This window comes from Plecotus auritus, assembly GCF_963455305.1.
Source record: "Plecotus auritus genome assembly, chromosome: 4".
NCBI lineage: Eukaryota > Metazoa > Chordata > Mammalia > Chiroptera > Vespertilionidae > Plecotus > Plecotus auritus.
Window position 1 is genome coordinate 189,152,145 of NC_137775.1, and position 25,163 is coordinate 189,177,307.

General features: G+C 54.2%; 1 protein-coding gene across 3 annotated transcripts in view; it reads right to left on the minus strand.

Moving 5' to 3' along the window:
* DOCK4 (dedicator of cytokinesis 4) overlaps positions 1-25,163 on the minus strand; it is a 217,007-nt gene that overhangs the window by 113,131 nt on the left and 78,713 nt on the right. The gene's annotated exons all lie outside the window — the stretch shown is intronic.

Below are 25,163 nucleotides of genomic sequence, written 5' to 3' on the forward strand. Positions count from 1 at the left end.
CGCACCCCTGGGCCGGCACTGCATTGGGAATGGGTGGGTGAGGGGCAGCCCTTAGCGCCACCTGCTGGTTACTGAATGACTAGTTTCTGAAACCTTTTGCAGGTGGGACAGGGCTGGGTGGAAAGGCAGAAAGAAGGTGTGCGTAGCTCAGTCCAGGCCAGGAGACTCGAGGGAATTTTAGTGAGATGCACACAATGACTCTCCGAGGGACACCGATGCTTGCCTCAGAAAGGAGGCGACGTGGGAGGAATAACAAAACTGCACCCCAACATAGGAAAGACAAGAGGCCGCTACTATATACCACGTGCGCTGAAATCCACCTCCATTCACATCAAAAGAAAACGACAGGAAATGCTTTCAGTGCCTGGCTCTTAAAAGACCACCGTTTTGGAAGTGAACGTGAGCATTCTGTCTCGGACAGGGAGACTCAGATACACCCCCACAGCCCCAGTACAGGACGGCCCTGCTGTGGGCTGTTGTGGCGGCCCCTCGGGTCTGTCAAAGATACCGACGTGCCCAGGTGACGGGCTTTTAGATGAGCGTGAAGCCCCTTGGTGATCTGTAAACAAAATTAACCGCAGCAACCAAATCATGGGCAGAAACCATAACCCAGAGCCCACGCGACGGTGAAAACAACCACACAGTAACCACGTCAGGACACGTGGGACAAGCACCGATTCACAGCAGCACGGTGGGACTGTCATCACGAACGACCTAGTTCCGACGTGCCAGACCTGAGCATACTTCGCAGATTACTCCCCGTAACTTTCAGACGCCCCTTCTTACAAGGGGGTGACAGTTTAGACATCTCATCAAGACGGTAACTCAGAATCGATGGCTGGGTCCTCAAGCTCCCACCGAAGGGCCCACTTAATCAATGAAGCGGCTGAAAGAGTAACTTCACGTGCAAGTGAAGGACGGGAGGGACTCCCAGTACAGGGGGGACGCCCAGGGGCAGGTGGGGAGACACTGGCAGGTGTGGCCAGATGATGGGATCAGGCCAACGCCTTCCAGACACCATGCTTCTTGCCCTGGTCTCTGGGGAAACGCAGGCCACGGAGGCCCCCACACCTCAACCGCCAGGACCAGGTGGCCCACCTGCGCCGTGCCCCCAGCACAGACTGCCTAATTAGGGGTACATCTCGCTAGTCTTCCATCCTTCCCTGTTCCCGTGAGGCTCATCTCTCTCTTCCCACCCCTCTCCCGCCCCAACCTTCGGGCAGACGCAGTAGCTCTCTGACCCACAGGAGCTGTGGGGCCGGGGAGGAGCGGAGCCAGGCCTCAGGCTCTGCACAGCGGGAGACCAGGAGACGGAGCAGGGCCTTATGGCCATCATCGCATTGTGACTGGCCCTGGGGTATTTGTAAACCTGGGGTCACGGGGCCCACACTTTGCAAGAAATTCATCTACCCCAAAACTCCCACTTTATAAATTCTCTCCGAAGGCTTTCTGCTTCCCCTCAGGGACCATTTCTAAGTGAAAGATATTTCGGGGGGAAATGCTGCCCGTGTATCTTTGAGATGCTACCGGCAAGTTCAGGCAGAACACATATGCCACTGCAACAGCCCATCAGCGCCCCCGGTGAAAGCGCGCATGGCCGACTCAGCACTGGTCTGTTATGGATAAACTTCCAAACCCTTCCGCGGGCTTTCCCAGGGCACCAAGTTCCTTGGGGACCACGCCCCCTGTCCCCCCACTTCCCCTTTCATGAACGAACGAAGCGGGGGCTTCCTGGGCTCCCCCCTTGCTGTGGATCCCAGCGAATGCTGCTCCCAGGCGCTGTCCACCATCATGGACATCTGGGTTCTTCGTCAGCAAATTGCTCCACTGTTTAAAAGCTACCCCCCCGCCCCCGGCAACACACCTCATTTTTTAAATCGAGATTAAACATCGCTGTGCTTGACCAGGGTTACAAATCTTTGTAAATATTTATCCTCTCCCCTCTTACACAAGGAAACTTGCCAAACAAATCAGATACGTTTTCCAAAATACCTTCAGAAACAGACAGCAGCTCTGCCCAGACCAGCCACTTGGTTTCACAAGATGGTAATTAGGGACAAGCCACCCCCTGCCACTGTTTGGTGTGAATGAGATTTTGCACTTGTTTTTATTTTTCTGAGCATCACGGGCAGGCGGTGACTCAGTCTGTCCAGGAATTCCATCTGATAATGTGAATGCCTTTGGGGCTTATTCACAAAGCGGGTGCCTCCGGCATTCCCCACATTCCCGGCAACCCAGAGGGGAGTAACCGGATTAGAAAGAGAGCGGGTTCAGGCAGCACAGAAAACTTTATTTTGGGGAGAGAATCTCAAACTCCCCAAGATAACCTCCACAGATAACATGTAAATGGAAGGAGTGAGGGCGTTTGCTATGACCCCACTTCACCAGAAGCAGAGCGGGGAGCTGAAACTGCCGAGCCTCCCTGCAAGTCACACCACGGCCAATGTGAGCGTAAGGAGATGTGACTGCTGCTTCCTTTATTAGTAACTATAACTTTTAAAATTATTTTTAGGTTTTCATCGATTTCAGAGAGGAAGGGAGAGGGAGAGGGAGAGAGAGAGAGAGAGAGAGAGAGAGAGAGAGAGAGAGAGAGAGAGAGAAACATCAGGGATGAGAGAGAATCATGGATCGGCTGCCTCCCGCACTCCCCCTACTGGGGACCGAGCCTCCAACCCCGGCATGGGCCCTGACCGGGAATCGAACCGTGACCTCCTGGTTCACAGGTACTCTGAGAGGGCCTGCATCAGCAACAAAGTCCAGTAGAAACGGCAACCAGGAAAGCTGGGTCCGAATTCCTGACCCCTGCTCCCCGCCACCCCCTGCCCCCCAGGTTGGTCTGTCCCTGGGCAGTGGAGGCAGCTGAGAACAGGCCACACTCCCGCCAGCTCCACTGAGGCTGTGGGGCTGACGACCGAGTCCGTCCTGGGTGAACGCAGAGTCTCGAAGGGCCAACACCGCCAGCGAGACCTCGGGTGGAGGCCACGCGAGGAGGGGAGACGGCGGCCACCACGTCCTACCATGTGGGGCACAAACCAACACCAGAGGGCGCACAGAGGCAAAAGCGGATGGCCAAAGCCGTTCGAAGGGCTCTCGTCCAGACTATCTGGACCCAGAACTGAGCATCTAGACCAGGGGCGGGGAACGTCCGGCCCGCGAAATCATTCGGTCTGGCCCTGCCAAGGCATTTGGGGTGAGTTCATCAAATGTTTGACCCAACAGAGCAGGCTAATGTTTAACCAGGGGTCCTCAAACTTTGTAAACAGGGGGCCAGTTCACTGTCCCTCAGACCGTGGGAGGGCCAGACTATAGTTTAAAAAAAAAACTATGAACAAATTCCTATGCGCACTGCGGGCCCGGGACGCATCGGCTGCTAAGCAGGACAGGCAGCGGCCCCCGGCGGGCCGGATAAATGTCTTCGGCGGGCCGCATGTGGCCTGCGGGCCGTAGTTTGAGGACGCCTGGTTTAAGCGATCATTTTGTATGGCCTGAGAATGATGTCATAAATACTCAATGGCCTTGGCAGGAAAGAGGCTCCCCACCCCCGATTCAGATGACAAAACCAGGAGGCAGAGAAATACTTGACTTCCACGCACGAACATTTCCCACCACGGTCTACACACCAGTCTACACACCAGTCCCGCGGCCCTCCATCCCCCGGCACAGAGACCGAGTGTCTCCTGGGTCCCCTGGCCCTTTCTCTCTCTGCCTGGACGACACCCTTCGCTCTTGTTTAAAAATAAGGGCGCTGGGCTGGCATTTCCACCTGACCACCTGCAATGGGCATCGCTCACCCCGCAGGTCGGGTCCCACAGTGCGATGCACGGCACATGCTGAGCTCCCTCCCGCTGCCTGGAGTGTGTCCCCGAGCCGTGGCACCAGATGAAAACCGTGCCTGAGGGTTCTGGGACCCGTCGCGGGGCCAGGGACCCATCGCTGTGCCCACAGAGGGAGGCGAGTGGCCACTGTCCGTGAGCAGCGTTTCCACGATGGATGGTGCTCTGTGTGAAGCACGCACACCCGCTCCAGCCCGGCACCCCTTCACCAGGCGCCCCCCGCGGGGAGACGAGCATTGTGAACCCCTCCGCCATGGGCACTGAACCGCTGACGTCATCGGTAGGTCCTGCATCGGAATCTGTTTCCTGAAAATAAAGATCCGAGGCAGCCTCAAGGGACGAAAGAAAATGGGGACGGATAATGGACCAGCTGCCACCCTTCACTGTCAGCACAGGACACATCTTTTGCAAAGTCGAGTGGCAGCGGACGAGGACGGTCCCTAACCCTGCCACTCCCTCGCCGGGCAGGACGGGACGCGTCCCTCTGGTCTGGATAATCTGCAGTCAGCAGCAGTGGCTCATGGAAATCCACTCGTTGCAGCAGGCAGCGGGGTTAATGAAGGCAGTAATTGCACCCACAGGGCGGTGTGATTGTTTGCGTGGACAGGAGGAGAGACTGTTATAAGCCAATCTGATCCCGTTTAAGCCGTGGGAGTACCAGGGTAACTCCTCATGCACCCCAGGAATAAGCAGCTTGTGAGAAATATGGCCGAAACTAAGCTAGGTCACAATGCAAGGCTTTTCTCAACATCCGTGACAATCCAACAGCTGTGATATCTCAAAAAAGGCCTGCGTGTGGCACCGCACTGGCACCTTCCTGCGTCCGCGTGGCTTCGGAATTCACTTTCTTGGGATCAGCAACGCGGGTGCATCTGCAGGAAGAACCGTATGGGCGTCAAGAATGTTGCTACCTCCCGGCCAGTGTGGCTCGGTGGGTGAGCGTCGACCTATGAACCAGGAGGTCACAGTTCAATTCCTGATCAGAGCACATGCCCGGGTTACAGGCTCGATCCCCAGTAGGAGGTGTGCAGGAGGCAGTCGATCAATGATTCTCTCTCCTCATTGATGTCTCTCTCTCCCTCTCCCTTCCTCCCTGAAATCAGTAACACACACACACACACACACACACACACACACACCCACATTGCTCCCAGCATGCCAGGTCAGTGATTCCCATGCTGACTTCAGAGTCCCACTGGCCAGCACAGAGGGGGAAGCTGGCCGTGCAGAGGGCAGGAGGGACGCCCGTCCAGGGTGGGCCTTGCATCGGGGGTGGAGCAGCGCGTTCTGAAGGAGGCACCTGCTCCGAAGGAGAACACAGGGCAAGACGGAGGAGCGGGCTGGCGCGAGAGCTCAGACACGCTTTATTTTGTTAAAGATTTGCTACACCTTCTTACAAACTCTCAGAAAGGAAGCCCGGCCGGGTTTCTGTAACTTTCTGTCGTGTGTTCTGCTTTCTGACCTTCAGTCAGGCAGAGCCTCTGCCCTCAGGCCACGCCCCTCCCTCCCTCCCTGGGCTGTGACCCCGGCCTCACTTCCTTTGGAAGAGCCTTGCGGTGTGGGCTTCACCCTGTCTGCCTCTTCAAATGAATCGCATCCTACGGGGCAATTTCCGGCCTCCCTCCAAACTAATCGATGAAGCCTTCGGAAGGAGCCGTGGAAGGGAAACGCTAACAAACAAGAACTGAAGTGAGGTGAACACAGAATTACAAGGTCTCCGGCTAACATGCCAGCAGATACATGCAGAGCGTGTTCGGAAGCCAAATCATCAAATGCGATTGCTCCTGAGAACCACAACAAAAAGCCTGTTCACCCAAACAAGAAGGCGGCGGGCTTGCAGGCCGGGGCTGGCCGTCATCCGCCCGGGAACGAGGCGGGGATCACAAGTCCAAGGGCGGATCCACCGCCGAGGGCCCTGCAAAACTCACCAGGAATTCCCCTCTCCTCAGGAGACCCGTAAGTAGGTCACAGCCGGCTCAAAACGTCAGGCAGCGGGGGACGTGGGATGGGTGGCGACGTGTACATCATTTTGGAGGAAAAGTTGCTGTTTTGTTATTCTGACCGAACCTCCGCTGCATCAGGATTATGAAATATTTGGGAAGAGGGTGTACAAAAATATCTACTCCAGCAGAGAAACGAAACGCGGTCCTAGGCCATCTCCAACCACGTGATTTGATAACGCATCAGACTGAACCGCGGCTTCCCTTAAACTGCAAACCCTAAGTAAATGCGGATGACGGCCCCGGCCGGGAGCTACGGAAGTAGCTGCTGATTGTGTAGGTGTAGGCCCCGCCACCCTGCCTGCCACGAGCTGGAACTCGCCTCGCTGGCTGCGCTGCAGAAAACGGAAGGTTTTGCCCACGTCTCCTGGGGCCTTAGAAACCCCTACATCGTCGTTACACCCTGTGGTGCATCCTTTTCTTCCCTTAAGTAATCGCCTCCTGGAAATCTCCCGGCTTTCATATATTATACCTCTCTGTTCACTAACCCCGGAGAGACAGATGTGGGAGGCCACGCCTTCGCTTTCTGAAGGGTTTGCTCATTCCCAGAGCTGGAGGCTGGCCCCTGGGCCCACCCCCCGCGATGGAGGCCCGAGGGCGAGACAGGCCCGAAACGCCTCCCGCTTCCCCTGCGCTGTGTTAGAACGATGGCAGTCACTGCCAGCACTGAGGAGTTAGGAGGTTTCCCTAAATAAATGTCATTTCCAGCTTTCCTTGAGAAATCAGAAACCCCGTTGCCCTGGGCCCTTCTTCCGCATGTTTCAAACTTAGTTTGAGTGAAGTAACAGCGGCCCAAGAGGAAGAAGACCGGTTCCCGCTACGGACACGGCCCTTCCTCTCTGCCCGGCACCACGCAAGCACTGGACTCCCCCCATTTACCAGGCGCGGGTACTGTGCCTCCCTTCTCCATCCCGCCGTCCTCATGAATAAAACGCGAGCGACTTGGGCGCGCTCTTAAGCCACTACCCGGGAAAAGAAATGCCCCACGTATGTGTGCTGAGCCAATGTAACGTGAGATCAAAATGCCGCACAGAGAACATGTAGGGCCATCCACATGAAGCAGCAGTCCGTGATCACGGGGAAGTCCCCAGCAGGCTCCCAAGCGATCCAGGTCAGGTTTCAGGTTCTGGTCCAGATCTTATCTCCTCACTGCTTAGGTGTCTAAACAGAAAGGTCTTCGTGTTCCAGTGACACCAACAGGGGAAACCAGAGCACAGGCAGCCTTTGCTTTCAGTGTCCAACAACGAAACCATGGAGCCCGCACAGAGGGACGCCAGCCTTAAGAAGGGCTGCACATGAGAAACTGACCAAGGAGTATCTATCACTGAGGCCCGGCCGGCGTGGCTCCGTGGGTGAGCATCAAGCCATGAACCAGGAGGTCATAGTTCCATTCCTGGGCAGGGCACATGCCAGAGTTGTGGTCTCATCCCCAGTGGGGGGCGTGCAGGAGGCAGCTGATCCATGATCCTCTGATCCTCTCTCATCATTGATGTTTCTCTCCCTCTCCCTTCCTCTCTCTAAAATCAAACATATATTAGTACACACACACACATATATATCACCTAGTGAAAGGAGCACCTTCCAACACAGAACACGCAATATTACTCCTTTTAAAAATATGTGTATTATCACACGTATGTGCATTACGTATGTACATTTGCATGTATTAGATTCCATAATCATGCCTTTTAAGAGCTAGTATTTACCATGTCTAAAGTGGTGATCTCTGGGTGGAAGATTTAGAAGTAATGATCATTTTTCTCCTTTTTCACATTTTTAACTGAAGATTATTTTTTGGTAAGCGAATCACATTACATCAGCTCAGGCTGCGGGGCAGCCCCAAGTTGGAACCATTAGTTGAGACATCTTACGAGTGATTTTCCCCGGGTGTACGGGGAAACACTGATGCGCACGCCGATAGAAGTCCTCTCGGGGTCTCCGACACCCATCTACTGTGACAGGGAGGTCCTGATGCCCGATTATTCCTGGTCTCCTTGGGAGAGGTGAGCCCCAGGGGTGCAGCTATCAGAGATGGTAAGAATAGACAATCATAAGAGTTCAAACATGTGTTTCCTCTGACCTCAAGGAAATGGGGGAGAGAAGAAAATGGGGGAGAGAAGAATATTCCCACAGAGTCCACATTTTTCAGCAAACCACCTCCATGAGCGACTTGTAAGCACCGAACTATGGTGTAACTCCGTGTGTAGAGACAGCCAGTGGACAGTTTTAGATGAAAGTGGGTCCCTGACCAATCCACCACTCAATGGAGAAGGAACAATAGCTAGACCACCACCTCTCCGTAACAACAGATCCGAGAAGAAAGCTCCCCACCTCAGAACTGCAACCCCCCCTGCTTCCCCCTGGCCTCTGCGCCCTGGCCCCCGGCCCCACCGGCCAACACAGACGATGGACCGCAGTCCTGGTTCCTCTGCTCTCACTTCCGCGCCGGCAGCCAGTGCCCCGTGTAAGCTCCCTCTCCTCCCCAGGGAAATGCAGAACCAGCCTCCGTGGTCTCCATGGTCCTCCCACCCTACCCTGCGGCTTCGATGGCAAAGAGAAGACACTGCCTTGAGCCCCTTTGGCATTACCTGGCCTGCTTCCGGAGACCAAGCTGCCCCAGTGGGTTCCGAGGGCCGGCCTGTGGGCTCCTTGGGGAGCAGGGCTGCCACATGAAGATTCTCCAGCCCCTAACGCCATGAGGGGCAAGGTGACACACAGTCATAGTCGCTGCGGATTTTTATCGACCGTGTTCACGGTCCCCCATCAGGGGGACAGACGTCCTGTGGTCCAGGAACGATGACCGGGAGGGAGAGACACTGCGCTCCACACTCACGCCTCGTTTGCCTTAGGACGGGAGGATCCTGTTGATGTGAACGATGACACTGGACGATGGGCGATAAGAAAGAATCCAGAAGTTACCGAACACTACTGGTAAATCTCACATCCGGGACAGCGAAGAGAGAGCTAGAGAACCAGTACGCGCCGAGTGAAAATTCCGTGAATGCCACGTGACACAAATTAGAGCGAAAAATCGGGGGTGCGGGGAGGTAATTGAGTTGATAATGCACATTCCATACAACGTTCGATCTTCGCTGTCCAACGGCTCGCTGTACGAGCAGCCCATCGTCCGTGGGCAACAGTAGCTCTGTGAACACAGGCGAGGCAGGCAGACCCCATCTCCTCCCCAATGAGACAGACGTTCACGTGTCTTCACCAAAACTATGTCATCAGATCTCCTTTCTACTGAAAAAGACCCTAATCAACCATCTCATTATTCCCTCTGAGAAACGGACCCGTTTCACATCCAATTCTTCTTCCCTCGAGAAACGGCCACAAATCAACTCTCAGCCACAAAGGCAGGGTCTTAAACAGGGGCGTGCTTGTTTGGACCCATACACAGCGAGGCATTGATCCCTGGAAACACACCCAGGAGAGGGTCCAGTGGAGATCGCCAAGCATCAGCCGCCTAAAATGCTAAAATGCGGTAGGCAGGATCAAGATCTCTATTACAAAGGCACCCATGAGAGGAGCGAGGAGGCAATGAGGTGTTGAAGAATCCCAGGAATGTTGACTGGGAAGGCAGATCAGCCTTTCTCCCAGAGTGCCGGCAATTTAAAGAACAAAATAATGAAAAAGAGCGGAGTTTGCTGCCAGCCAATTACAAGCATCAGTAGATCCAAATGTCTGATACAACAGACCACCCTGGGCCGAGGGATGAGGGAAAAAGCTGCTGGAGCATGGCTTACCCGGCGTATGTGAATGCTCCCATTACCAAGCTCATTCTGGGCTCCCCAAAATGTGTAATCAAAGCTCCGCGCTTCCTGTATTTCCCCCCCTTGCTTTCTTCTAAGAACCTTAAACAGCATGTAGCAGGCTCTGTGCTTTTGGCACTGGAGCCGAGGCAGACTTTCTCAAGATCCCCCCAGGAGTTAATTAGAACAATAACAACACCTCACGTTCCCTCCGAACTGCTCGCGGCTATGAACACAGCCTGGAACAGGACCTGCCACAGAGCAGGTTGCCGGTGAATACTTAGTAAACCAAGAACAAACCAACAGCGAGTCCTCATCACTTCGCGCTATTACAATGATCCTCTGACACCAGGGGCTCCAGGCTGAGGACCAGGATTCCCGTCTTTGCATCCATCAGACCCCAGTGCGAGAGCCTCCCTCAGAGATGACAACGGCTCAGTAATCTTCACCAAACACACCAGGGCATCGCCCCGGCCACACACAAACTCCTTTCTGTGGCAGGTTAGGGACTTTTCCGAAGTTACCGCTCTGGGCCCGCCCAGCCAGTGAAAGCAGGCCATTGGGTTCCTGAGAGCACCCTGGATGACCAAGCCCGCAGACCCCTCAGAAGCACGGTCCCTGCCAAGGTGACCATGGAAAAGACGAGGGATTCTATGTCAATGGCCATTTGCCAAACACTTTTAGAAAGCGTATTAAAATTCATGCCTCACAATATGAAGTCAAGAAAATCACAGTCCTTTTTTCCACGGAAGAGAAAGCAAGCAAGCTCCCGTTGACTATCGTTTCTGAGTTGATATTCATGGCATATGGAACGAACTACCACTTAACAGGAAATCACTGTTCTGTCCGTGGAATAACAACTGTGCTTAACTAGAACAGCTTGTCAACTGAAAACCATTAGGGCTTGTTTCTCTGCGGGATATAACTTGCTATTTGCTAGATTCTGGAGCTTTGATTAATCCTGGTGGGGAAAAAAAGCAGCCCTGGCCCATCACACCTTAAAATCTGCACAAGACGACATAAAAGACGATAATCACCAACACCCGTGCCAGCAGCCTGCATCCATCCAGCTTTGGAATGAATATAACCACAGCGTCTACTGGGGGGGGGGGGGGGCGCTTTGAGGCCCATTTAGCTTCTGTCCAAGTCTGGGGCTGGTCTCTATCAAGAATCCAAGTCAAGAATCAAGTCATGACCAAAGGTCTATCTCATTGGTGCCCCCTTGAAACAGTGAAGGAAATTCAGACAGTTAAATAAAAATACGTTTAGGGAAATTGTATCTTGTAACAAAGGATAAAGGTCAGGAAAAAAAGCAAAATCCAAGATAAGAGGAAAGAGTCTCCAGATTGGAAAAGAAGAAAAACAGCCTCCAGGGGAAATTGACACCTAATACTCCTGCTTCCAACCAAGATGAGATGGGAGGAACTGGCCTGAAACAACCAAAAAACTGAGTCAAGTGTACACTGAGTGGCCAGATTATTATGATCTCTGAACGCATAATAATCTGGCCACTCAGAGAGAGTGTGTGTGTGTGTGTGTGTATACATTAGAGGCCCGGTGCATGAATTCGTGCATGGGTGGGGTCCGGCCAGCCTGGCCAGGGGGAAGGGACATGGGCGGTTGGCCGGCCTGCCTGCTGGTCGAACTCCTGGTCGAGGGGACAATTGGCATATTAGCCTTTTATTATATAGGATATACACTGAGTGGCCAGATTATTATGCTCTCTGAACACATAATAATCTGGCCACTCAGTGTATGTAACAAGGGTTGCAAGACAGTGGATATGTGGCATACGCAGGAGGGGAGAGCCCTACATTTGCCCCTGCTCACGGCCTGGAGCGAGGGGCCAGTGCATGGAGCCCCGAGGAGCGCTCATGCCTCCTGGAGTTGAGAAGAGAGTTGGGAGTCTTTGGAGATCAAGGAAGCAGAGAGGAGAGAGCTACACGCAAAAAGAACAGCAAAGGCCTGTCGGAGATTCCCCCGAGGACTGAGAAGAATGCACGCTCATCATAAAAGTACGGGTCTAGGAGAGAACCACCCTAAAGGGTTGGAAGGAATAGTGTGCAGGACCTGCACCAAGCCCATTCCCACAGCCGGAGTGGAAAACCTCATCACTTGCAGGTATTGGGTAGAGAATGGTTTTGCCGAAGTCATGGGTCAGAAGAAGCCCTGGACTAACCTCGGCTCAGTCCTAACATCCCTTAAGAGCAAGACCCAAAGGGTCAAACGAGGTGACCTCAGAGTGAAGGTGGAGAGTATTGACAGGAATTCAAAACGCCCATCACCCAAAAAGGTAAAATATCAAATCTGCCATTTCCCCCCAGAATTTAAGGAAGCCTCTCCTAAAAGTTTGTAAAATACTGCTCATCTTTGGACAGGCTTGATTTTGTTTGAATGTGTGAAGGGAGGCCTCCCACTGAGACAAAAGAAGAGTGAACTATGAGGTTGGCTTGGTGACAACTCATTGGCTTTATTCCTTGGCTTTAAACAAACTACATAAATCAAAAAAAATCCTTGGTGTTTATTTGCCCGGAAACATGTTTAGCATTCTATTGAATGCACATAAGTTCTGTAACATTCCAGAAAGAAATATTTTAGAAAGACTGATTGGTCTTTCATACCATCCAACATCTGTTTCTGCAGGAGAGGGAAGGCAGTCATTGCTACGAATGGCTGTAAAAGTAGTTGACGGTCCTGTGTTAACCAGAAGCCACGTGGTGGGATCCACTGGGCACTCATTGAAAACGGAGAACTCTGGCTTCCAGGGCAGGCGGCCTCTGCAGCTTCCACTCTCACGGTGAGGAAACTGCCACTTCTGATTCTGCGCTGTCTTCAGAGTCAACCCAAGATCTCCTGTTGTCAAGACACACTGAGAATGCCACGCCCCCCAGGATCCAAACTCGATGTGACAACACCTGGGCTGCTTTTGTTTCCTTCGGATTTCAAAATTAACCGTTTCTGAGGATGGAATTAGACAGGTGGATCCATGAACTGTGACAACACTCTGTGCCATGGCCTCGCAGGCAGACAATCCTAAGAGGAAAATAAGGCCACTGTCCACAGTTTTTAAAGAGAAAAACAGAGTATCAGGTAGACACGCACTACCGCATTCCACAGCACGATGCTCACGCCGAGAATTATTAGTGCAGTAAGGACAAAGAAGGTGTCCTTTTTCTAAGGTTTGGGAAGGAGGGCGATAGAATAGCAGAATCAGCGTGGCTGGGAGTTGTCACAAAAGGTTTCATGAGTGAGTTGGAAATTCCTCAGAGCTTCGGGGTGGGAGGTCAAAATCCCCCAGAAGAGCAGGCGGGACGTTTGGGCAGCAGGATGAGTCCTAGGATGGAGGGTAAACCCAGCGGCACCCTCACGAAAGGCCGTGAAGTTTCCTCATACCTATTCGTTACACTTTTTATTTTTTTTTAAATATATTTTATTGATATTTTAAAGAGAGGAAGGGAGAGAGATAGAGAGCTAGAAACATCGATGAGAGAGAAACATCGATCAGCTGCCTCCTGCACACCCTCTACTGGGGATGTGCCCGCAACCAAGGTACATGCCCTTGACCGGAATCGAACCCGGGACCCTTCAGTCCGTAGGCCGACGCTCTATCCACTGAGCCAAACCAGTTTCGGCTACACTTTTTATTTTTTTTTTTATTCTTGTTATTTTTAATTCTCACCCGAGGACATTTTTTCCATCGATTTCCAGACAGAGTGGAAGGGAGGAACAGGGGGAGAGAGACTGAGAGAAAAACATTGATGTGAGAGAGACACATTGATTGGTTGTCTCCCACACAGGCCCTGACCAGGGCCAAGGGTAGAACCCGCAACTGAGGTACGTGCCCTTGACCGGGGATCGAACCTGGGACCCTTTGGTTCTTGGGCTGGCGCCCTAACCCCAGAGATAGTTAAACTTTTTAGATGGAGAATTACCAATGACAGTGACTGACAGATGCTTTTAAATGACCTCCTCTATCGAGCAGAAGAGGCCACAGAGGGAAGAAGGAGTGAGGAAAAGACTGTGTATGCAGGACACCTTCGGGTGGCAATTTCAGAAATAAGATATCTAAGAGTGATTGCAATCCGTTTTAGAGAAACTCTTAATAGGTCAGGAAAAGATCAGAGAAAAGAATGGCATTTTCTACAAATTAAAAAATTTTAATTTACACCTGGCTGCAAATATTTTTTCAATAAAAGCTTGAGAACATGAAGGAAAGAACATCTGAGGCTGGCTCCAAAGAGAGGATGTTATTATATGAGATGATAGGATTTCGCTAATAAAAATATTCAGGCATTTTTTTTAAAGGCAAAAAAAAAAATACTCTTACATTTTCCTAAGACTATTCCAGTTTATTTCTCAAAAGACTTATTTTTATTTAAAACCTAAAAGAGATCTAACTAGATAGATATGTACAGGTCTATTTTAGATCTATAAGTATTTACATATGTGTATATACAGACAACTAGTTTTGTCTATTTTAAGCTACCTTTTCACATCCAAATCTCAATACTCTTCTTTTTTAAAAAATAAATACGTTTTTAATGATTTCAGAGAGAGGAAGGGAGAGGGAGAGAGAGATAGAAGCATCAATGATGAGAATCATGGATCAGCTGCCTCCTGCACACCCCACATTGGGGATGGAGCCTGCAACCCAGGCATGTGCCCTGACCGGGAATCGAACCATGACCTCCTCGTTCATGGGCCGACGCTCAGCCACTGAGCCACACCGGCCAGACCCAATGCTGCTCTTAAAGAAAGTGCTACAAAGACAAGCAACGTTGCATCAATAGCTCATGAACTTGCCTTCAACATTCCTTCCCCTTTGGGACGTATTCCTGAGCGGGGTTTCTCCGACGTCCTTTCCACGCTCACGTTGTTTCACTGACAAAGCCCCAGACCTATGCGGGCTCAGACCTATTTCCCACACACCGGTGTAGCATCTGCTTCCACAGTCCATCCCAGTGCCCCTCAATGACTACACAGGAGGTGGATAAAGGCGGGGCGGGGTGGGGGGGCATCTGTAATAGTGTCAACAATAAGAAAGAAAGCCTTGGGGCTACCCACCTGCGCCCACCACTCGCCCCCCTCGGCCTGTCCCTGGCGCTGGCGTCACGCTCCCCACGCTATTCCTGAGCTCTTCCCGCGTCCTCTGAACCTTCTCCTCTGACAGGGTTACAAGCACAGGCCCGTGGGAGCCGCATGATCTGCACCACCTATAAGTCCGCCTGCGGAGATGCCACGGACAGAGCTCGCCCACGCGCGTCCCGTTTCTTGTGCCGCTTCCCACCGCACCAAACGGGAAGGAGCTGGAGCGTCAGTTCAACGCCCCCCAGGGATCACTTGTCTCAATTATTGTTCTTTCAAAGGTCTCCTATGTAAGGAGACTCCGGTCTCTTCACCGTTCAAAGCCTCGAGCTAATAAAAGCGCCGATTCCTCTGACAGGCCATCATTCTGGGGCGGCCCAGGCAGGCCGTAAACTACTAATTATAGCACCATCTCTGGCCACGGCAGCACCCCAGGGCGCTATTGACAGCCTGCCCCTCGGATCAGGTTCAGGGGTTTGGAGTTCAAGGGAAGGACATGCTTGGAGCCACGGTCAGACTTGGGCGCCGCAGAGGGGCCATGACACCAAGCTCAGGCCGGTAAGAGCATCCTTGCTCCTCTCACACGTGTGAGCTGGTGCATGTGCGTCTCTTCGGCAGGATTTTCCTGTAAGAAAAGCACACCATCCCACTCTCCCCGCCACCCCACCCCTAATCCTCAACAGTCCAGGCAGGACCCCTGCCCCGCCCCCGGGAAGCGCCCTACCCAGCACACCCAGCAAGCGCCGTCGGCTGCCGTGCCAGCCGTCACGGACCTCGGAGTCACGAAGAAAGGGCTCTTCCAAGCGCTGGCACGCTGAACATACTCTTACATTTTCAGATGTAAGGGTACATCTGGCTGTGAAGGGAGGAGGGGATGGCCCTGGATGGCCTGCACCTGCTGGAGGCGGCCCCCACCTCTGAGGGGCAGTCACTGCTGACCTCTGACCTTGTGCCCACAGGACCCTCAAGTGCGTTCCTGAGCCAGAGCAGGTTCATGCTCAGGATCTCTTGCCACCACATCAACAGGGCCCCATGGCAGAAGGGAAAAAAGCAACGTATTCTCTGCAGCCACCGGGTTTTTTAAACAAAAGCGCTGGGTAAAACAGGACCTTACCACAGCCCACCACGGGGTCCCCTCCGTCACAAACATCTGACCCTTCCGTTGCTGCCTGACCCCAGCAATGACCATCGCCCTCCCACAGTGCTTGCTACCCCCTCTGAACCTCTGTGACGCAGTTCTCCTTCCGCTTTATCTCCCTCCCACCTGGCAGTGCCCAGGCCTCTGAGGTCAGGAGCGGCCGGCCCTGCGTCTGCCCGCCCCTCCTGCCTGGCGGAGTGCATGCACCGTGTCAGAGGATCAAGAAGCAATGATTACAGAGAGAAAAAGAAGTCTTCGGTGTCCTTATGAAGGAGAGCTTGGCATTCAACGGACCCTGCAGACTGAAAGGATCAATCTCATCATTCTCCCACCGGAAACCAAACATGTCAACATCTGTTTTTTCCAGTTCTCTCACTTCTCTACCTGGAATGAAGTCAAGAATGGCTCCATGTCAACAGGAATATTGTACAAATTCAAAAAGCACTCCGTTCTCGGAGTGTCTTCCGTCTTCTCGAAGGAATGCAAGGATAATCATCTTGAATATTTTCTTTTTATATATATAAATTTTTACTGATTTCAGGGAGGAAGGGAGAGGGAGGGAGAGAGAGAGAAACACCAATGATGCGAGAGAATCATTAATTAGCTGCCTCCTGCACGTCCCCTACCGGGGATCGAGCCCACAACCTGACCAGGAATCAAACTGGGACCTCCTGGTTCCTAGGTCGATGCTCAACCTCTGAGCTAAGCTGACCAGGCCATCTTGAATATCTTCTAACCTTTGGATGCATTTTCAGTCACAACTGCCTGCCAAGTGTTTGCCTCCTGACCAGCCGGGCCTTGCCCTCAGGGTGGGAAACTGACAGAGGGATGGACGAGCTTTAGAAGAAGGTGCCCCACACGATGTGATGCTCCGAAATAAAGCTCGTCCGGAGGTTACCCTCGAACCTCGCCCAAGGAGCTTAGAGCCTCCCCTCATCTTTTTAGCTGCAAAGATGGGGCTGACAAAACCCCAGCTCACTCCTCTTTGCACGTGTGTGCAATCTCAGGGGACTTCCCCTGCCCCTCGCTCAACTCATTTACTGGAAACGGGCGTGGAAACGGGTCCCCGAGTCCTAACCTGCTCCGTCCAACACCACAGCTCCTGGGAACTGTAAGCCTTGTCTTCTCTCTCCAAGGCACGAGCACAGGACCTTCCAGCTCCACTGGCAAAGCCGTAATCAGCCCGAATCTGTCTACATCCTCCGGAACTACAATGAGCAGAGACGTAGCCCCCCTTTAGAAGTTCTCCTGTGAAGGAGCTCGTCGATCCGTGACCAGATCACCAGCTGGCAAACAGCATGACAACTGGGGCCCGTCAGCAACCCCTTCCCTTCCCGGAATCCTTGCTGAGCACCGGCACCAGACCCGCGGACTCTAGGCCTGGGCTCCCAGTCCCGCATCTGAAACCCGAGCCCGGGAGCATCCCGCATTTTTATTTTGGAAAAGTCACCTGGTTGCAATAGCATGCAAGCTTCCCAGGAAAGTGTGGCTCCGTGCCCAGTCAGGGTGAGTATTTTTGCATCCACGTGTGTAAATATCACCTCAGCAGGTGAGATTAGGTTTTCCTGTCCCGTGAGTCATGCAGAGATTTAGGTTTTAGAAACTGGGGGATGGCAGATAAGTAAGGCGCAATCCCTATACCCAGCAGCTCCTACCAGGCGTCCTCAAACTACGGCCCGCGGGCCACATGCGGCCCGCCGAGGACATGGATCCGGCCCGCCGAGGGCCGCTGCTGGTCCTGCTTAGCAGCCGACGCGTCCCGGGCCCGCAGTGCGCATAGGAATTTGTTCATAGTTTTGTTTTTTTAAAACTATAGTCCGGCCCTCCACGGTCTGAGGGACAGTGAACTGGCCCCGTTTAAAAAGTTTTAGGACCCCTGTAACAGGAGGAAGACACTGCATATCCCTCTGAGTCAGTCAGTGAGCCTTTATCAATCAGTGCCTGCCTGGCCAGTGTGTGGCTCAGTGGTTGAGCATCGACCCAGGAACCAGGAGGTCACGGTTCGATTCCCAGTCAGGGCACATGCCCAGGTGGTGGGCTCCATCCCCAGTAGGGGGTGTGCAGGAGGTAGCCGATCCATGATTCTCTCTCCTCATTGACGTTTCCATCTCTCTCTCCGTTCCTCTCTGACATCAATAAAATGGGATTTTAAAAAGGAAGTAAGTAGTATAACAGAATAAACTCTTGTAGTCGAAGAGAAGTAACGGCAGTGACCACTGATTTCTTAGCCTGGTTTTCTTTAACTCCTGGAGCACTCAGAATTTTGATACAATTATCACGTATGCCCTTGCATCATCTGTTATTCTGTCTTCTCTCTGAAGCTAGATCAGTGGTCGGCAAACCGCGGCTCGCGAGCCCTATGTGGCTCTTTGGCCCCTCGAGTGTGGCTCTTGCACAAAATACCACGGCCTGGGCGAGTCTATTTTGAAGAAGTGGCGTTAGAAGAAGTTTCAGTTAAAAAAGTGTGGCTCTCCAAAGAAATTTCAATCGTTGTACTGTTGTTATTTGGCTCTGTTGACGAATGAGTTTGCCGACCACTGAGCTAGATCATAAGGCTACTCTGCTAAGGGCAAGGATCCCAGGGGATCCTTTTTCTATATTCTCCTAGAATTCTCCCAGATATCTCACTGTCTCCGTGAGGAAAAACTCATACAACGTGCGGACGGGTGTGCCAACATCCACGGTATTTTCAGACATTCGCGGAAAGGAGCCTGAGCTGACTGCCACCTGGGAGCGGCCTGCTGGAACAGTTCCCAGGACCCTGCGGTGAGCAGCGAGCTTGATTCCTCTCGCATCCCCTGGAGACAAGCGTCACCCGTGGCTCCTGGTCGCCGCACAGGAAGTCCTCGCTGCAGCTGACGGAGGGAGAGAATGGACCGTCTTTCAAATACTCTGAAATCAGATTCTTCATTAACTGAGGATCCGGACCATCGGAGTTAATAAAGAAAACTGGATTTGGCAAAAACAGTTTACATTTTTGGAACTCGTTTTCATATTAAGTAGGTTATTTAAAAAAAAAAAAAAAACAAAAAAAAAACAGATGAGGAAAGCTTCGGACCCGTGGCAGAGTTCCACAGATCACCCGGCGATCAAAGGCAGCTGGCGCCTGCGATTACCGATGGGGTTCCGCACGCAGGCCCCTCGGCATTTTCAGAGCCTGTGTTGCAACCCTTGGCCGTTCTCCAGGTGGCTGCTTCCGCCACATTTCCCCAAACACTCATTTTTATCGGGACGTTGGCTGCTTATCCCTTCATGGTTACAAATAAGCCCTAACCTGTAGATAAAGTGTGTTCAGGGTTTCACGAAACAAAATGAGATATTTTAAAAATCCCTTTTTTTATTTACCGTTGAAATTAATCTGAGACGCGCACGACTTTGTCTGTATATAACATAGATAAAAACAAAACATGGCACAGGAATTCTTTTCTTCAGGAAGAAGTACTACGTTTACTCCAGAGGCACCTGAACGTGCCATTTCTGAGACACCGACAGGTGCAAGCATTGCCTCCAACAGCATACAACACGGGGTGGCGTTCGGAGGACCTTCTCTCCAAGCGAAGCGCAAACGCACACGCCCAGGTGAGCACGTGAGCAGGTTATCAGACGTCTCTGATTCTATTTGCTGGGAAGCCGGAACGGGGGAAAGGACGGGGCAGGGAAAGAGCAGCTGAACCCCAGCCCACAGCCCAGGAGCAGGCTAACGTCTGCCATCGCCAGGAGTTCGAAACCCCAAAGCAGGACCTTCTTCGCATGGAAGCAACCTTCGGGCTGCATCGCCTCCCTCCCAGCACGGGCCACTCAATGTCCTGCTAGAAAGAAACGCAACCTACCGGGCTCACATGTTTATGTGTTTTATTTTAACACATGTGGGAAATAAAAACTACCATCAGCAAACTTCAGGTATGAAGGGTAGCTACATCACGGCAAAGCCGTCCCCGAAAGAGGTGAACAGCAAACACGGAGCCCTCTGCGGCCGGGGTCATGACAGGTAAAAACCGCCTGAGTGAAATTCTGACCACTGCGTTTTTCAACACTCGGGCAGAGAGGCAGCACACATCACTGGTCATGCGGACAAGTGCAGAAAACGGCTCTGTACTAAGTGGTGTTACTGATAGATCAACTCAAATGTAAACACGAACATTTATCCAGTTCTTAGAATGTTAGGGCTCTCGGGTGCATGACGATAATTTCATCTCTCCTCCAGTTTTTTTTTTAATATATTTTATTGATTTTTACAGAAAGGAAGGGAGAGGGATAGAGAGTTAGAAACATGGATGAGAGAGAAACATCGATCAGCTGCCTCCTGCACGCCCCCTACTGGGGATGTGCCCGCAACCAAGGTACATGCCCTTGACCAGAATCGAACCCGGGACCCTTGAGTCCGCAGGCCGACGCTCTATCCACTGAGCCAAACCGGTTAGGGTTCTCCTCCAGTTTTTTAAGAGATGTTAGAAGAGGCTTCATTAAATCTGAGTTCTCCGTGGACACAAACGTGTCCTTTCCTCACATTCTGCCCCGTCTCTCTCAGGAGCTGTGCCCCCAGCTCGAGCCTACGCCGCCACCACGCTGTCAGATTTGCTTACACGAGACAGAGAGTCGGCAATTCACCGGGTGAATACGTCTTCCTGATGTTAACTCTCCTCCCTGGATGCCAGGAGCAGAGTCCGATGAGCAGCAGCCTCAGTGTTTGGGGAGACACTGGGGCTGGGAGCAGGGCATGAATGGCACGGGGACTCGGGAACAGGGCATGGCCTGCCGGGTCAGAGGGCTGTGGGTGACCAGGGAGAGGTGGCTGGAGAGGCTGCCGGGCGGGCGGTAAGGGCGGAAAACGCTGTCACCCCGCTCCCACCTCCTTCCCCGAAGACAGGATGGCCAAACGGCACACCCACACGCTGTCCCGGCACTGCCTGTCTACGCCGGCCCACGGGGAGGAGGCCCTGGCTACAGATGTTCCCGGCGAGGACGCGGGCAGCAGGGCTGGGCTCTCCAGGTGCGCCTCCCGCAGAGCCCGGGCCTCCGTCCCGACACGCCATCAGGACCTATCACGAGGCATTATGTAATAGACACCAGGCAGGAAGACAGCAAACACTTCCCAAAATCACACACACACACACACACACACACACACACACACGTGACTTCCTACACACTCACCACAAAAACAGCCTGCATGTGCACACACTGAGGGAGGCTTGGTTTGTTTGCATTTCTTAAGGTTTTTTTTTTTTTTATGTTTTCTTCTTTGTTTTTAAGATGTGGGTTTTTTTTTAATTGATCTTTTAAAGAGAGAGGAAGGGCGAGGGAGAGAGAAACATCAATGATGAGAGAGAAGCATTGATTTGCTGCCTCCTGCACGCCCCCTCCTGGGGATCAAACCCGCAACCTGGGCCTGTGCCCAGAGGGGTTATCGAACTAGCGACCTCCTGGTTCATAGGTCGAGGCTCAACCGCGGAGCCACACCGGCCCGGCTTTTGCCCGCATTTTGTGTGGACGGAGAACCTGCACTTTTCGCCTGACGGAACGTTCAGAGTCAGCCACTAAAATAAAGATAAAACCCTGTGGCGTCCTTGGGCCCCGACTGAAACGGAAGCTTCCAGGAGAAAGGCCGCCACAGGCCCCACTGGGCCCGTAGGCAGGATGCTACGAGGGAGTGGACTTGTAAGCCCCAGCCTCTCTCTCCAAGGGCATGAACGGGCCACGCTGGCCCAGAGCGCAGCGAAGACAGGACGTGGCCCAGGGGCCTGGCCGACGGGAGTGGAGCTGGCAGAGTCCAGGAGGGAAACACCACGGTGGAGCGGAGCGGTGGCCCTGGCGGAGCGACCTAACTCCGCTGAGCGGCCGTGTCCCGATGGGTCAAACCAACCCGAGAGGCACCTGGCTCACCGGCCCTGGCGAAGAGTACCTCAGTGCCAACGGACAGAGCAGTGCCCGGCACCGGACGGCCCTCGCCAGCACGGGGAGGGGAGGGGACAGGCCGCCCTTAACAGCATCACCGCCACTGCGCTCTGCAGCCTCCAGGGGGCAGGATTAGGAGCCCCGGGGGAAACAGTGCTGACTGAATCCTAACCCCAAAAAAAGCAGGATGAGAAAGAATCCTGCTTTCTCATCGCTGGGGCTCCTTGTCACTTCTCGTCCAGCTGCGGGGACATCAGCAGGGTCAGCTTCAGCCCGCGCTTCCCGAGCTAATTAAGATTAATTTCTACCAGGAGAGCTGGCTGCGGCTTCAACCATCGAGTCTGTGCCCGTTCCTTACACTGACAGAGCCACAAACACTCTCCACTGACCTGTCACTCACCGTGGCCATCAAACTTTCTTCGAAGTGCACTTTCCAGCTGAAAGCAGGACGCCCCACTACATACATGTCTCAGACACACAGTCAGTGCGTTTCAGTGCCCTTTCCTCCCAGACAGCGTACAGGACACGCCTCTACCGCACCGTGTTGCTACTGTTCGCGTGAAATGAGAGTTTGACCGCTGTCCTGTACTTGTTTGCTAAATACAGCCACTCGACTCCAAGCGTGAATGTTAACAAAACTCAAAGGAACCAAAATGTTGTGGTTTTTTTTTTAAATTTGGGGGGATGTTGTTCATTGAGAATGTTCTCGAACGTCAAGAGGAAAAGTTACAGGTCTCCGCTCAGCAGCACCAGGAATCCTCCCCCCCCCGCCCCGCGACACGCGCCTGAGTCAGCCCCGGCCCGGCCCGGCCCGCTCCAATTGCTCGGGAAGAGCTTGTGTCCACGTGGCGACTCGGACACACCTCCCCCTGCGGCCATGGGAAGCCGGGCAGCGGCGGTACACGGTCTCCACTCGCACCGACAGCTCGGCTCCCCTGGGCAGGAACACTTCCCTGGCGACGCCCCCCCCCCAGGTGACCGCTGTCAGACAGCCACCGACTGCCCCTCCCTCGGGCTCCGCACGCCCACCGGCCACTGGACACTCAGGGGCTCCCACGCGCCTGCATTCACGTCGTCATCAACATCCACAGCGTGACGTGGGGTCAGCCCGGAGGAGCAGGTGGACGCCGCTGTCCGGCGGCTGCTCAACGGAGACGTGAGACTCCTAACCGTGGAGACTGAAAATACCCCACAGAGGAGAAACGGACAGGACGCCAGGGACCACCAGGCCCACGGCTGGAGGGTCCCGTGGACGGGAGGGCGCCATCGGGGAGACGGGTCCGACCAGGACGGAGAAGCGGAGACGCGGTGGGTGTGGCCGACGGAGAAAACCCAGAAAGAAGAACCGAAACAGGAAGGAGGAAGCCGAGTCCCAGAGGAGCGCACGTCCCATGGACGGGTCACGGAGCCACGGGGCCAAGCCGTTGTCATACGTGGCTCGGCTTCCACGTGAGGGCCACTTCTCAGGGCCGTCTGGGGGAGGGGCCGTGTGAAGTATCTGCACTGCACCACGGCCTTAGGAGGCGCTGGTCGTCGGTCGTGAGTCAGGGGCTGGGAGGCGGCGGGGCGGGCGGCGGGCGGGGAGGGGCGGTGGCGCGTGCCCACGGTGCTCCTCATGGCCGCAGGACGGACCAGGCACGTACAGGACACGGAGGACAGCCCTCAGGGGACTCTCCGGGCCCCGGGGCCACGGGCCCTGATGGTCTTGGACGTATTTCCACACTTTCCTCGCTTCATGCCCCTCATCGACCACCTGGGACGTTCTGCGGGCAGCGATGAAACAAACAGGCCTTTGCAGCTCCAGTTGCCAGCAGGGCCCTCACGCCTCTGACGACCCCACGTGTCTATTCAGTGAAACACACACGTGATGGCTGTGTTCTCTACGGGGCCGAAAAGAAAGCCGTCCCTGAACTCGGGGCTGGAGGGTGACAAGAGGGAGCGCCAGCCGAGGTCCCAGAGTTCAAGGTCAACGGCAAGGAGGCGGCCACAGAGGAGCTGCAGCATGGTGCTCCTGAGGAGAACGCTGTAGGGCAGAGAGGGCACCAGCCCAGCCGTGTGGCAGCGGGCGATGGCCGAGCCTCCCTGGATGAGGATCCTGTGTGGCACACAATGCAATGGAGCACCCAGCACGGAGCACCCAGCACGGAGCTCCCAGCTCGGAGTACCCGGCACGGAGCACCCGGCACGGAGCTCCCGGCACGGAGCTCCCGGCACGGAGCACCCGGCACGGAGCACCCGGCACGGAGCTCCCGGCATGGAGCACCCGGCACGGAGCTCCGAGCACGGAGCACCCAGCACGGAGCACCCAGCACGGAGCTCCCAGCACGGAGCACCCAGCACGGAGCACCCAGCACGGAGCACTCAGCACGGAGCTCCCAGCACGGAGCACCCAGCACGGAGCCACCCAGCACGGAGCTCCTAGCACGGAGCTCCCAGCACGGAGCACCCAGCACGGAGCTCCCAGCACGGAGCACCCATCACAGAGCCACCCAGCACGGAGCTCCCAGCACGGAGCACCCAGCACGGAGCACCCAGCACGGAGCACCCATCACGGAGCTCCCAGCACGGAGCACCCAGCACGGAGCACCCAGCACGGAGCACCCATCACGGAGCTCCCAGCACGGAGCACCCAGCACGGAGCACCCAGCACGGAGCTCCCAGCACGGAGCACCCAGCATGGAGCACTCAGCATGGAGCTCCCAGCACGGAGCACCCAGCACGGAGCACCCAGCACGGAGCTCCCAGCACGGAGCACTCAGCACGGAGCTCCCAGCACGGAGCACCCAGCACGGAGCACCCAGCACGGAGCACCCAGCACGGAGCTCCCAGCACGGAGCACCCAGCACGGAGCACCCAGCACGGAGCTCCCAGCACGGAGCTCCCAGCACGGAGCACCCAGCACGGAGCACTGAGAGAATTAAATGAGATGAAACATGAAGGGAGGAGGGAGAGGCCAATGCTAACTGGCACCGCTGGGCACTGGCAGTGCTCCCCATGCATCTGAAAACGTGCAACTTTGTGAACACGGCGACACCCTGCCCCGGTCACCGAGTCACGAAGGCACTGGAATGAAGAAGGAATTTACTGCGGAACCCGTGCCGATAGAAGCCGCTTCGTCACCCGCCATTCGTTACGGAGACTGTCAGTCTGGGGTCTGCTTTGTGGATGTGGTGAGCACCTTGGAAACCAGCAGGATTATAATCAGCACCGATTACACCCCCCACCCAAGTGTCCCCGTCTCATCGTGTGCTTTCCCCTCCGTGGGTTCTCACACTGGTCTTTTAAGTAAGCTATGATTGACCAAGGCAACGTCCGCTTCCAAGAAGCGTGGCAGCGCGCTGACGAGCGAGGAGGGAGGAGAGTTCCACGTTAACGTGATTCCAGCGCAGACGAAGGTAAGTTACGGGCACGTGAAGGCCCCCACACGGCCTCGGGCTCCCTTCCCCACCATCAGCGCTGG